Here is a 16,012-nt window from a genome sequence, read left to right on the forward strand (position 1 = left end):
AATATCTTTCCTGGTCTTACCTATTTTAGGTCCTAATGGTCTCCTGTACTACCTGAATGTCCATATCTTTTCCAACAATAGGAAAGTTTTAGCTCTCATTTCATTGAATGGGTTTTCTATGGCTTGCCCTTTATCTTCTCTTTTGAGTGCTTCCAAAGGGTGAATATTTCTTCATTTAAAGGCGACCTAAAGGTCTCAAAGTCTGTCTTCATTGTCTCTTTTATTTTTAATCTGACTGGTATATTTCAAATGACTGTTTTTAAGTGCAGATATTTTTTTTCTTCTGCTTGATCTAGTCTGTTGCTGAGGCTTTCTGTTTGGTTCTTTTATAAGCTCCCTATGTTTTTGCTGAGTTTCTCATTCATCTGGGCCTTTTTAATTTTTTTTAAATTTCATTCAACTGTCATATTCTCTTGAATCTCATTGAGCTTCTTTATAATCAATCTTTTAAATTCTTTAGCAGGCATTATTTCATCAATATCTTTTCTTTGTGATATTGCTAGAGAGTTCTTGTGACCTCTTGGAGACATGGTGTTACCTTTATTTTTTTATATTTCTTGTTTTATTACATCAAGATTTGCACACCTGGTGAATTGGAGTAGCCAACAATCAATCAAGGAATAGCCTTGATTCTAGCTGCACACCATAGAGTAGTCTCTCTATAGCTTTAACTTTAATGACTTTGGCACAGTGCGTACCTTGTAGAGTTGAAGAAACCCACTGTCTCCAAGGGCCATGTGGGAATGGGGACAATCTAGTGGCTCAGGTACGTGCTGTACACACAACAGAGGGTGTGGGGTACATTGTGCATGGCCACCAACAAGGGGAATGGTGCACTCATCAGATGGTTTGTTTAGTCACCACAGCTGAAGCTCTGCAGCACTTGTATCAGCTCTGACACTGGCAAGGGCCTTTAGTGCTGGCAGCCCCAGCAGTGGTAGGGGGCCTGAAGGACCTCCATTTAGACCAGCAGTTGGATGGGCCCATACACTGCTCAGGAAGAAGCAGCAGCAGGAACTGCAGTGCTCTGCAGTGCTCCCAGTTTTGTCAGCATAAGCATCCAGATGGAGTATGGCGGGTGCAGGGATGGTGATGGGAGAATCCATGGCACTAACTCCTATCTCTGAAACAGTGTGTTTTCACCCTCAGTGTGGTCAGGGGCATGACCTTAGGAACTGCTTGGATTTTCATGTTTAGTCCTACATTGATTTGAGACCACATGTAGCTGGCCACACCCTAGTCTGGGAGGACAAGTGCTCCAGTATCTCAGGGCAAATCTCCATTCCCCTAAACACCTATCTCCTTTAATGCAGAGCAATGAGGTGGACTTGCGTGTTGGGGTCACAGTTGATTTCATAGGAAAAGTTGGGTCCATGAGGCTACAACCTTCTGTCCTAGAGTGATAAAATGTGTCTGGGTTCCCAGAAATGGGAACATGAAGGAATTTCTGTTCTCTGTAGCAGTATAAATTTGGACAATAGCACACTTTTCAAGAAGGAATCTTGTCATGGCAGACTGGGTTCTGGGGATTTGTGAAGTATTATGTGAGTTCCTTCTCCAGAGCAAAACTACTCTGCAGATGTCAGGTTGCTCTTAACTAGGTTACAAGTCCATAATGACTATGAAACTTTCCAATAATTAGGATTGCTTGCATCCATGCTGATATGGTTTTCTAGGACTCTCTTGTTCACCCTGCAAAGGGGGAACACTTTTCCCTCCCAGGCTCAGAAATGGGGTGGCAGTTACTTGCATGTTATGTGTCTCTTTATATACTGTTGTATGAGATTTCTGAGTCTTACATGGCTCTCCCTTGCTGGGTTCCAGCATTTTCCTATGGTTACTCACCCTCAAAATGAAGATATACACCTGTTGCTTTTGTTCTTCTTTGTGGAACAGGAGGTGAGTGTTCAGCACCTCTATTCAAACATTGGAATCTTCCTCAATACATACATTCAATGTGCAATGACTAAATCAGGATAATTAGCATTTCCATCTCCTTATCATTTCTTTGTGTTTGAAATCATCCTTTGTTCTATTTTGCCATAATATATATAATAGGTGATTGTAAAGTATACTCACATTACTGTACTGTATAAAGCTATAATTTAGTCCTCTGTGAATGTATTTTGGTACTTATTATCTATCTTTATTCTCTTCCCTCTCTATTATCCTGTCTAGGCTCTAGTAATCAGTATTCTATTCTAATTTGAAATCAACAGTTTCAGGTTTCATATATGAGAGAGAACAAGTAGCGGTTGCCTTTCTGTGTCTCACTTATTTGATTTTTCATGATATTCTTCAGTTTCACCAATTTTGCCACAAATGACAAGATTTCATTCTTATCTTATAGCTTAATGATATTCCATTGTATAACACACACACATCCATTCATTTTTAGACACTCCAATTGTTTCTATATATTGGTTATTGTGAATAGTACTATAATAAACATGGGATTCAAGTATTGCTTTTATATTTTTATTTCATTTCCTTTGGTAAATCTAAACTTTTCTTAGTGATCTGGAAAAGGAGAATAGCCACTGTTAAGGTAAAACACAAAATCCTGTCCAACTTCTCCTTTCCTAAGAACTGAAAGACTTTGAATTGTTGGAAGAGCAGAAAAACCCCCTTTTCCTGGGGTGTAATTGAAGATTCATTTCCATTTGTGGAAGAGAAAACACTCTCTGACTTGTGAAGTGGTAGGAAACTGAACAGGGCTCTGACTATTTAAGGTATCCTACTCTAGGTGAGAGGTAAGATCACTGAGAATGCCCACACTCTAAGATCCTTGGACACAGGACTTGTCTGAGAATGAGCAGAAGCAAGGCAACAGAGAACAGCACACCACCATGCTAGCAAGCACCATGTAACAAGTGATAGAGGTCTTTTACCAGATGAAAGGGAAAAGGAATGGACAGATGACTTCTTTGATATGCAGATAATAGAGGAAGAGCCTAAATATAGGAGTAGAAAAGACTCACTGAACAAAACTGTCGGACAAAATAGCCACACCATAAGCACATGCTAATGCTGGTGATATATTGAAATAACCAAACCAAACCAAAACAAAAACAAAAACAAAAACTGAAACCCAGCCAAATTTCTGACCTCAACATTAATTACCAGACTGAAGAGGTATTCGTATCTATAGGGATAAATACTATTTATCTTAGTGTCTACTGTTCAACATAGCATATCCAGCAATAGATGCAATAAATATAAAATTACAAACATCAAGAGACAAAGCAGTCAATAAAATCAGAATCAGAGATACTGGTAACTATCAGATAAGAATTTAAATGAACTATGACTAATATTTTAAATACTCAAGGAGAAAATATGTATAACATATATGAACAGATTAGGAATGTCAGACCAAAGAACTAAAAATAAAAGGGAAATAATAGAAATTCTTGAAATAAAAATCATAGCAACTGAGATGGAAAATCACTTTAATGGACTTTTCAGGAGACTTAGTAAGCACTTGAAGAAAATATCCTATCTGAAATATAAAGGGAGGAGAGAAGGAAAACAGAACAGAGAATACAGGGCAAAGAAAACAGAACAGAGAATTCAGGAATTGTGGAATATTAAATGATATAGCATTCATGTAATCAGAACTCAGGAAGAAGAGAGAAAATGAGGTAGAAAAAATGTATATGAAGAGATAACAGCCAATCATTTTCCCACAATAAGATGAAATATGTTAAACCACACATCCAAGAAGCTCAGAAAACCCCAAGCATAAAAACAATAAGCAACACCCCTGTCACAACCCCTTAACACACACTTTAAGAATCAGCATATTCTAACACTAGAAATTAAATTTCTAGTGAAAAAATTGTAAAGGCAGTCAGAGAAAATCAGACAGAGAAAGAAAAGTTATGCAAGACTCCTTGGCGTGATCTATACAAGCTAGCTGATAATGTACTAATATCATTGTGTGCTTAATCAAAAGAAAACTATAAACCTAGAATCATACACCCAGTAAAAATTCATTTCAAAAATGAAGGGAAAATGAGTTCTTTAAAAAATATAAAGTCAGAAGAATTCAGTATCAGAACATTTGCACTTCAAGGTGTGTCACAGACAGCTCTTCAGGCAGTAGAAGTATGTTATCAGAAAGAGACTTTGATGTACCCCAAGAATGAAGATCTCTGGATAAGATCTCTTTCATATGATATGATGAAAGATAAACATTCCTTACTTTTAATGACTCTAAAAGATAATTGATTTTTCTGATGCAAAAATAAGAATGATCTATTATGGGAGAGAAGGATTGGGAGCATGTGCTAAAAGTTTCTTATGCTACCTTTGAAGTAGTGTAATATTGTTTTAGGAACTGTTATTTATTGTGTTTTTGTTTACTTATTTTTATTTAAATATGTTTTAGCTGATTGATAAATAAAAACAAAAAATTATATGTATTCATAGGGCGTCATGTAATGTTTCAATATATGTAAAAGTTTCGTAATGTTTAAACCAGGTTAAACAAATCTAGCTACTCAAATATTTATGATTTTTTTTAATGGTGAAGCTTTCAAAATCCTTTCTTCTAACTTTTGGGAATCTGTGCTTTATTAATGATGTAAACATTGGAACAACCACTAAAATTAAGTGTTTTTGAAGTATATATGAATAATAGGCCAAAAGCCAAGATAAGATTGATGTTAAATGTAAAAGATAATGAATCCAAAGCAAACAGAAAAAAAGGAGCAAAGAATGGATGAAATGAATTGAAAATAATTTTTTAAAAAGGTAGGTTTTAATAAAAATAAATCAATATTTATATTAATCATAAATTGTCTGAACATTACAAATTAAAGATAGAGATCATTAGATTAAACTACATGCTGTGTACAAGAAATTCTTTCCAGATATAGGTTACAATTAAATGCAATATGATGTACTATAAGAAAACTAACAAGAAGAAAGCTGGAATTATTAGATATCAGATACAGTGTGCTTTAGAAAAAGAAATATTACCAGGAATAATGGAGAACATTACATGATGATACAGAAGACAAAACAATATGAACAATGTGAACCGAACAGTGAAACTTCAAAACACTGAAACAAAAACTAAAAGAACTGAAGGTGAAATTGACTATCCACAACATTAGTTGGAGACTTCAATACTCCTCTCTCAATAACTGATAGAACAAATAGATTTTAAATATCAGTAAGGACAGAGAAGAAATGAACAATGCAATCAACAAATTGACATTTGTAACTATTTGTAACTATTAGTAACTATTCTTATATCTAGTAAGTCTTTTAATCTATAGAAATTACACACAGTGATATACAACTATTGCAGTTATTACTAGTTATTACTATTACTAGTTATTACTATTATTACTAGTTACTGTCAGCAGTAACAGAACATTCTACTCAACAATATCAGAGTGTACACCATTATCAAGTTCAGCTGGACATACAACAAAACAGTCCATTTTGGGTGGCCATAAAACAAACATCAACAAATTTAAGTGAATCAAAATCCTAAAAAACATAAAAAATATATTCTCTTATCATACTGAAGTTCATCTAGAAACCAACAGAGAAATGTCTAGAAAATTCTACCCAAAGTGAAAATTAAACAACATAATTATTCTAAGCAATCCATGGCTGAAAGTGTAAGATACAATATAAATGAGAAAATATTTGAAAGTCAATGAAACTAAAAACACAGTGTATTAAAATTTGTATAATTCAGTTAAAGCAGTACTTGAAGGAAAATTTATAGCATTATATAAGCTTACATTAGATGAGAAGACAGAGGTCTCTAATCAACATCTAATACCTTTAACCTTAGGTAGTAGAAAGAAAAGAACTTATTGATACAAAACAATTAGAAAATAGAAACAAAGAAAAAAAATAGAAAAATAATAGCAGGAAAAAGGCAGAATTCATTGAGATTAAAAAAAATTGATGAATCTCTAGTTAGGCTGATAACAGAGAAAGACACAAATTGATATTGGGGATGAGAACAGTCGCATCACTGCATATTCTATAGAAATTAAAGGATAATAAGGAAACATGTGAATGACTTCATATCACTAATGTTGTGCCATGGGCTGGGTGTTTTAGGGAAATGTTTGGCTGATTTTCTAGGGTACCAGTGGACTACAAAGTAGCAGAATAAAGAAATTTTTGTGAGTGATGGAACAGTTTTATATCCTGATAGTGATAATATCTGTATCTTGATTATAACATATGGCTGTATACCTGTGTGTATTTGTCAAAATTCAAAGAACTATACACAGAAAAGTTGATTTTATTTTATGTAAAATTAATTAGTTTCTGTAGTTAAGTTTTTTCTTAATCATTCTTGACATATGCAATAGTTGTATATCACTGTGTGTAATTTCTATAGATTAAAAGACTTATTAGATATAAGAATAGTTACTAAAAATTCTTGTCAAAGAGATTGGAGGAGTCTTTGGAAACATGACAGCTTCATGTAGTATGGGCTCTTGAATTGGATCCTGGAGTAGAAAAAGAACATTATTGGTAAAACTGGGAAGATTGGAAAACAGAATAGGGGTTTGAGATACACTGCTTTTAACTTTTGCATTTAAACATATTTTTAAAACTAAAGAATGTAAGAATTCAGATGAGAACAAGAAAAATCAAAAACAAATTCCCCAAACCCTCCTTTGTCCTAGGGTAACTGAATAAAGTCCCAGTGACACTCATACTAGCCATCTCTCAAGATGGTCGTCTGTCAAAGCAGAGGACTTCACACAAGGAAGCTGTGCATGAGCATGTGCAGCTTATATCTCTGGGCTCTCGATTTGGGGACGTGTGTTTCTCATTATTCATCAAGAGGCAAGATTCAGAATCCCTTGGGGTAATGACTGAAAGCGAGAGGCCAAGTCTCATCTAAGCCTTGTCACAGACAACTTAATGAAGCTTTGTGTGGGATAATGACAACAAATAGAAAATTAAGAAATCCACAACTTTTTGCATTCCACTTTTCAGTTTTGATGATTATGAAAATCCTTACTGTTGAATGAAAGATTTCCTTGTTGATATAACCATCCCTGTCTTCCTGGGCAGGTCCAGAGATGCCCAGGAATTTTAGAGATTAACTCCCACTCTCCTTTTGCAATCCTCATGTTTTCCCCACACAATCTGGCACTCACCTCTTCCTTCACATGCAGCATCTGTGCTTTTACTTTCTACAAATTGTCTCATAATACTTTCTCAAAATATATTTTTAAATTTTCTATGTATCCTGGACATATCTCAATCTTCTGCTGGAATTTCTACATAGTTGGGAGAAGTTCATACATTTTGGGGGGAGAGGGTCAAGCTTCCTGAGTATTCATTTAGCAAAGTTAATCCATCCACTACAGAAAGAATTGGCCAGGCCAGCTCTCTCAACTGCCCCCTGCCCAAGGGGGCACACAATTAAAAACAGGTATATCAGTAAACTGAAAAAAATTTAATTTATAGTCCATTTCTTGGAAACCAAAACATGTATATTATGATTCTGATAACTCCTTGGTCTATATTCCTCTAATACATTAACTAATAGGTCAGGGGAACTCCACTATTTGAAGAAAATTTCTCGTTCATAATACATTTGGATTACAGTGCTTCTATTCATAATTCCTCTAAATGAATGTCTTTACTTAGAAGATACACATATGGTAGGTACAAATTTTCAAGCCACATGCTTAACTATATAGAAAATATTTCTTTTCTTTCCCTTAGAACTATTATGGTTTCTTCCTGAAACTCCTATTTCATCAATAATGGGACACAGTGTTGCCAATTCAGAGTAAACTGTCCTCTTAGGTTTTCATAGTTGATTTAGGAAAAATGTTTTATACTTTAGTCCCAATCTTTTCTTTCTCTGGTATGGCATCTAGATTTCTGGGGATCTCAGAGCTTCATGACAATGGCAGGATGGGAGACTTGTCCTGGCTCTGGGCACCTCCAGTACCTCTGTCTGCCGGAGTCTTACCCATGATCCTCTTGGCCATACAGGAAGCACCCTGCTCCTTGAGTGCTCCACAGTGAGTGAAGGAGCCGAACTTGCCTCTGGCCCCTCAGCCTGAGACCCTCCTGCAACATTTCCTCTCTACTCCCATGCCCCTACTGGTGTGGGTAACTCTTTGTGTGCTTTTTGCCTTCCAGTACAGATGGGAAGCAACACACAGGCCTCCACTATGACAAACTCCTAGATATCCCTGAGTACATGATCACTTCCATCCACCACTCTAGGGAGGACAGGGATCAGTGACCTCTTCTCAAAAGACTCTGACATAGTTTCTCTCTTCTCGACTCAGAGATATTTTAACATCTTTTCAGAACTCATGATTGTTTATTTTCTTATTTATTTATTGTGTGTGGGTGGCATAGAGGGAGGTTGAGAAAATGGGGTTGAGAAAAGTGACTAGAAAAACATTCTTCCCACTCTATGATTTATACCAGGACTTCTGCTTTTAACATTTCAAGAGATAAGAATTAATTTAATTTTCCTGAAATTCAGCTAAGGCCTCACTTCTAAAAGGCCATAAAAAAAGGAGTGTATAATGGGAGCTAAAATTATTTTCCACAATTGTCCTGAGCTTTTCAGCATATAAATTTGCATATATCTCTGTAGTTAGATGTGACAGCCATTGAGGGCATAAAATGCATAGAAGCTTAAGGGACCTTTTCCTGTCCCATGGAATCCCAGGCTCCAGGAGAGATGCCAACAAACAATGGAGAGCAAACAATGGCTCAGGGATCTGAGGGGAGAGAAAAGTCACAATTTTAGGGTAGCTTCTGAAAAAGACAGACACAAGACGGGTAATGAGACCTTCTGTGAGGATGGCCTTAGGCCTGAGCCTAAGCAACTCCATTTAAAAAACTCCAGTTTAAAAACTCCAGTCTCATTAGGCACACCTAACAGAGCTCTCCAGTATGACCTCAGACAAGACACTTCCCCTTACCTCCATAAACAGAGTGAAGCCTCTGGCAGGCTGTCCTCGCCTGATAAGAGGGAAAGGCGAGAAGATCAGGGTGGAGACCACCAGACCTGATGTTTCTGACCCCAGGGTAAATGATGTTATGGAGAAATCCAGTGGTAGCTGATAAAGATTGAAAGGGGGGGGTCAAAAGCCCCCAAATTTAGTATAAATAATCGAGATGATGAACAAGGATGCACTCGAGCTAGAGAGCCTGATGAGGACCTTGACTGACATCCCATCACTTGTCATTGTTTTCCTGATCCCCTGTGTGATCCTCACTGCTCTCAAACTCTACCGTCTCATCTGGACCTTGGTGAGAGCCGCAACTTCACCCTAGGACCCTCTCCTCAACTGGCCGTCCATTCCACGCCAGGAGAATCCTGCCTTGGTTCCGAACCTGGTCACCACGGTCTGAGTGAGTGTGCATCTACTGGACGTAAAGCCTAAGACATTTGAACTTAGCCAGCAGAGGGAATGTCTGTCATTAGCCTGTCATCATTAAGTGTGTTTGCAGTGCTTAGAATTAATCTAGAATTGTTTGCTGTGAATTAATTAATCTAGAATTGTTTTCTGTGGATTGATTATGTTTAGTGCAGTGCCTAGCATTAAAGATTGTCTTTTTCTTGATGAAGAACCTACAGAGTGAATTGTATTGAGTAATCTGAGTGAATAAAGCATTGAAAGGGGCAGACGCGTGTGGACATTCTTTATTTCTCCCCCTCAACTGCATATGTCGCAATTTTGTCCCCTCACGATACCTGATACCTTCTTACCCTGCTCTCTGAAATAGGAAGCAACTCATCAGAAACCCAGTCATTCCTTCATTTAATCAAGAACCAGCTACTTACTGACTGCAAGCCAGGTCTCGAGCCTTTCTTAGTGAATTGACATATGGGTCCCTTATAAAGAAAGGGATGTAGACTGAGCAGTAAAGGAGAGTTGGGCACCACTGTCCCCAAAAGAACTGAGAAATACTGACGATTGCTTACAAAGTATACTATTGCCAGGAACTTTTCTGAAGTCTTACCAACATTTTGTTGACTTTAAGATGCATCCTTTATTATTATTTTACAAATCACTAAGAAAGAAAAAAAATGCTGCCAATTAAATATGAACAATGCTTTTTGCCACTTTGAATTTTTACGTTGTTCTAATCAAAAGATTATCTTTATTTGCAGCAATTTTTAAAATCAGCGATAACCTTTATTCACGAGTAAAGAGGAAAATGCAAGTAAAATAAAGTATTTCTAAAACTCCTTTACATTATTAGGAGGCCATCTAATCACAATTAGTTTTGATATAGATGTCAAAGTCCAGGTTTCTCCAGAGAACAAAAGAGTTAGCGCCATCACTAGATTCATCATGTCATAGTTCTTACAAAGGTACTCGAGGATTCCAGTTCCAGAATTTTCTTCTAATACTTGTTCCCCAGTTTTGATACTCGAGCTTTCTGGATCTTGCTACAAGGTGTCACACACAACATTTACAGCAATCAGGATTTTTTTTTCTTCCTAAAATGGTCCTTAAATGATTTGTGGCACAGAATGGCTGGAGGCCTATAGCCCACCTGGAACCACCACAATCTTAGCTCATCTGCTATCAGTAACAACTTCATCAGAACTGCTACAGGGATGTCCACAAGTGTGATCCCTGTTCATTGTAAGAAGTTCTTGATTTTGAGATGTTAAAATGTGGGGAAATGTGGTCTTAGAATTGAGGCATACAGTTTTCTATGGTGGTTTAGATATGGTTTGTTCCCCAAAGATTCATGTGCTGGAGGTTAGGTCTTCAGTGTGGCAGTGTTGAAGTGGTGGAGCCTTAAGAAGGTGGGGCTTGTAGGAGGTTGTTAGATCACTGGGGGCATCCCCTTAGGAAGGGATTAGTGCCAGACTTGTGGAGTGAGTTAGTTCCCGTGTGAACAAGTTGTTACGAAAGAGCAAGCCTGGCTCCTGAATCACTCTTGGCTTCCTGTCTTGCCATGTGATCTCTCCTTGCACGTGTCTCCACCACACTGCCATCTGCTAAGTGGATGTAGCCCAGAGGCCCCAACCAGAGCCAGTAAATGCTGGTGCCATATTCCTGGACCTCCAAAACTGTGAGCTAAATTAACCATTTCATTTTAAAGCACCTGGCTTTGGATATTTTGTAAGAGTGATGGAAAATAGACTAACACACAAATAAACCATGTAATCCTCACAACACTTTGAAGAAATAACAGTTGTTTCCATTTTTATAAATAAGGAATCCAAAGCATAGAAAATTCTAGAAAGTTATTCAGGTACACACAAAACTGGACTCTGATCCAAGAAGTCTTGCTTTCAATCCTCTCATCACATGGTTCCCTTGTTACTTTCTCATGTGTGTGCTAAAATGTCACCTGCTCAGAAAGTCCTTGCCTGGCCACCTCAACTAAGGTAACCCCTCATTACCCTCAGTATTGCAGCTCCAAAGGAGGGGTGGGGGTTTGCCATCCAGTGTTGCAATATAGACTCTGTTGTTCTCATAACAGGTACCACAATCAGACATTAGTAGACATTCATTCACTTTTTTTTTATTTTTGACCTTCTTTTATTTTTATTTATTTTTATTGTTGACCTTCTTCTCTAAATTACAATCTCCATAAGTGTAAAAACCCTCATTGTTCTACTCAAGTATCTATACTAGCGCCCAGCATATAGAAGGTACTGCATCATTATTTGTAGAATAAATTGAAAAGGTAGAGTCAGAAATCTCAACTACACAGATTTCTCTCTACAAAGCTCAATGGATTTTTTTCAAGGCTACCATATGTATTGTATTCAACAGGAGTGTGTTCAGTGCTGTTCCTTCCCATGCCTGCCTTTGAGAGTAGAGTAATGCAGAGGTAAAGATAGATCACGGATTGATTGCACAACAGTCTGTCTGGGTTTAATCATTGCCTCCGCTACTTATTTGCTGTGTGAGCCTGGGCAACTTACTTAACATCTTTGAACCTTAGTTTTATAGCCTTTCAATTGTTAATAATAATAGTACGCACTACATGGTGTAGTGAGGATGAAGTGAGCTAACACAAATGCTTAAAGCAATGTCTGGCACATTTTTCACTTGATCTATGCCGCAGCCCCGCTGGCTGGGCAAAATAACCGGGGGTGTGACGAATAACTTGTGTACTTGATACAGCAGGAGTGGAAGCCGTTTATTGCAGGACAGGAGCAGTATTTATACATTCCACAGCTTATCTAATTAACATAAACTAGATACAGCAGTCAACCAATCAGGAATCTCCACACTTAATGGCTCGCTTTTGTTACTTCTCAAACCACTCCCTCTGGCATTTTGCCAGGCACCATCCAGACTTATTTACGAACTCTAACATTCCCCTGGCAAAATGCCAGGTGTTGTTTTGACTTGTTTACAGACTCTAACAATCTAAATGTGGCCTATTAATATTATTGAAACCAGAGTCTGACATGAAGCTCCATTCTCTTATTCTGCTGGCGGTGGGACCTGTGCAAAGCTGCAGGCCTCTGTAGCTGAGAAAGCCTGTTCTAGTGTTAGCAGCCAATCATAGCAGGGAATGCCTACTGGTGTCACGTCTGAGGGTCGAAACCAGCAAAGCCGGATTCTTCTCCACCACTGTCAAGTGGTATGTTGCTACTCTCAGTATTGCAGCTCCAAAGGAGGGGTGGGGGTTTGCCCTCCAGTGTTGCAATATAGACCCCAGCAGCTCACCGCGCAGACAATGGAAGGCAAGAGCAAAATGAATAAGATTTATTCAACCGTGAGGAATAGAACCAGAACTCTTGCAGGTGTAAGAGGAAACTAGGTAGCAGGTTACGATTTGAGTGTTATAGTCTAGTTGGGTCAACACTGTTGATCCAAATTTGTGCTAACAGGGTTTGGAAATGTACTAATGCTATTGGTTAGCCCTGCAATCCCATTCAGGTCTGCCCCATTTCCGTTTTCCTGCCACTTGTGGGGAGGCAGGATGACAGATGCTTGGGGGTCCCAGGCTGCGTTATGGGCATTGTGGGCATCCACAATGGGCTTGCCTTGCCTCAGGCATGTGCCTGCATGGCAGGTTCCATGAAGTCACAGCCTGGGGCCATGTTCACCACCCATGCTCCTGCCCACTTGCCCACCTGGTCCTCAGCCCACCTGAGCCCTCACTCTGGGATATAATTCAATATATATATATATATATATATATATATATATAGAGAGAGAGAGAGAGAGAGAGAGAGAGAAACAGAACTCACAAACATACCACTCCATTCATTTTATTTATTTTTTCAATTTTTCAATTGTGTATAGACACAATATCTTTTATTTTATTTATTTTTTTATGTGGGGCTGAGGATAGAACCCAGTGCCTTACACATGTGAGGCAAGTGCTCAACCACAGAGCTACAACCCCAGACCCTCCACTTTATTTTTCTACATATCCTGGAGGAAGGGACGGGCCAACAAATAGGGCCAAGGGCACACAGGTATAGCCACAGTTGAAAACTCACAGGGCCTTAAGGTTATTTTCTGTGATCATTATGGAAATAGTACAGTTTGGGAAAAAAAATTCTGGGGAGTCAGGCCATTCAAAATGCACTTTTACCTAGTTCTTTGATTCCCAGGCTCCATTAACTTAAGAATCTGTCATTCTTTCTTCAATAGCCCATCATAACTAGCCTGTTGCTGAGAACCAGGTGAATGTCAGAATATGCTTCCTTTTGTGGTCAGCCTCAATGGGTCTTGTTATTTATTTTAGGTGTAGGACACTGCTTTCCAGAGAGGCCATTATTTGCTAGCAGATTGAAGCAAAAGAACTTCTTGTATAAAATATTGTGGTGCTTGACTAAACACTTTCCCCAAAGGTTAAACTTGTTCCTGTGTTCACTGTTTGCCTACCAGGGGACTAAAAGTGTAGCTTAATGGTGGAATCCTCACCTAGCAGGCCTGAGGCCCTAAGTTTGATCCCAGCACTGTTCCCCCCAGAGTATGACTTTACATTTTTTTTTTAAAGTTTGATACTAAGCTGGGTGGCACAGCACATGCCTGTAACCCCAGTGGCTCGGGAGGCTGAGGTAGGAAGGAGGATCATGAGTTCAAAGCAAGCCTCAGCAAAAGTGAGGCACTAAGCAACTCAGTGAGACCCTGTCTCTAAATAAAATACAAAAGAGGGCTGGGGATGTGACTCAGTGGTTGAGTGCCCCTGAGTTTGATGCTGGATACACCCCCCCCCCCAAAAAAAAAAAAACCCAAACAAGAAACAACTTTGATACTAGTAAAAACTCTGTCAGCTTCCCACCCATGGAGACGGTAGGCTTTCTGTCAGTCTTTATAATAGGCACTGCCCTTTTTTTAGGGGGGGCAGGGGGGAGTTACTACTCAAAGACTATATGTTCTAGTACTAAACATCATTCTGTTCATTTTACAATGTGTTGCTTTCCTCTGATTTGACATAGATTCAATTGAAAATGAATTAGCCTGGGTCATCAGTTCAATAAATCCAACTATCCCAGAGTAAAGTTCATATTGAGATTCTAAAGAGTAAACATACATACCACCTCCTGATGTGTTTGGCTGAAAGAAAAAAAGAATTATGGATCAGGACTTTCTTTTTAACATCTATTGTTTAAAACAATATTCTAAGTGCTTTATGCGTAGTAACTAATTTAATCCTTAAAACAACCGAAGAGGCTCTCATGACCCCTAACAATCATAGTGAGCTTCTACTACTTTTAGGCCTGAGAGTCCTGATGTCATAGATTAAGGAATGAGAGGGACCTGTCTTAGAAGACTGTTGTAGAGACCTGGCCAACCTTTGTGATAGTGAAGGTAGCAGACTAGATGAAGCTGTAGGAGTAACAAAGAGAGAGATCTTTGTGATGTCGGTATAGATTTTTGTAATTAATCTTTGCTATGCTCCTTGTGTCTATTGTAAGGACCAACAAATTGGAGGTTCTTGAATAAATACTTGGTGATCGAATTTTAAAAATGAAGGACTGAATGAACAATTCTGAGCTTCAGTGACAGTATTGCTTTATACCACTGGATGGTGCTATAAAACCACTCATGCAGACACAAAATGGCCTTTGTTACGTTCTGGACTTCCAAGCAAAAAGATTCCTCTCCACTGTCTCAGCTTTTCAAAGCATCTCGATAGCCTTTTCACGTAGCCTTTTCTTTCCGAGAAAACCTGGTAATGTTTCTGATCCATCTTTAAAAGTAATGATTGTTCCAGCAACATTTCTACTAAATTTAGATCCACACTGAGGTGTTTTTTGCTTTCTTTCTTTTTATTTATTTTTTATTTATATAGGACAGCAGAATGCATTACAATTCTTATTACACACATAGAGCACAATTTTTCATTTCTCTGGTTGTATGCATAGTCATACTAATTTGTGTCTTTATACAGTACTTTGGATAATAATGGAGGAATAGATGAATTCTAGATAGGGCAGAGGGGTGGGAGGGGAAGGGAGGGGATATGGGGTTAGAAACGATGGTGGAATGTGATGGACATTATTATCCACACTGAGTTCTGCAACTCTGACACCCAGAAGACAGACAGTCTGTGGGTCATGGTTGTTGTTATTTTGATCAGGGGTGGCTGTGTAGATTAATTAAATGGAAGAAAGGAAACCAAAACCCTGAGATTTGGATCCCTTCTCAAAATCCCTGTATGACTTTCCTCAAAATGAAAATAGTCAACCTATCAGGTTTTGAGAGTGAAAGGGATAAGATGCCAAGGGATATTTAGAGAAAAGGCACCAAAACTAGTGTGAGTGGGTTTGAGGGGCTTCCTAGAGCAGCTAGTTTTCAAATGGCACTCTCATTCCTTCTCCATGGCCCAAGGAGTCTTCAAAGATATTTTAGCTGTCCAGGTGTGCACATGTGTGTATGTTCAGATGAGTGAGTGTGTGTGTGTGTATGTGTGTGTGTGTGTGTGTGTGTGTGTGTGTGTAGTGGTTGCAAAAGGGAATAAAGCAGGACCGTGTCTTCCAACTCTTTGGACCAGAAAAGCTACATGTTGGGATGGGGCCTTTTTTTTTTTTTTTTTTTTT

The 16,012-nt window shown here is 38.3% G+C and overlaps 1 long non-coding RNA gene across 1 annotated transcript in view; it reads left to right on the forward strand.

The window, feature by feature from the left end:
* The window catches only part of LOC125620355, a 69,039-nt gene that overhangs the window by 4,621 nt on the left and 48,406 nt on the right, over window positions 1–16,012 (forward strand). Inside the window, exon 2 of the long non-coding RNA XR_007351959.1 lies at window positions 1,825–1,899. This is a non-coding gene — a long non-coding RNA (uncharacterized LOC125620355). The remainder of the gene's footprint in view (window positions 1–1,824; window positions 1,900–16,012) is intronic.

The sequence above is a fragment of the Marmota marmota genome, unplaced genomic scaffold, assembly GCF_001458135.2.
Source record: "Marmota marmota marmota unplaced genomic scaffold, marMar, whole genome shotgun sequence".
Classification (NCBI taxonomy): Eukaryota; Metazoa; Chordata; class Mammalia; order Rodentia; family Sciuridae; genus Marmota; species Marmota marmota.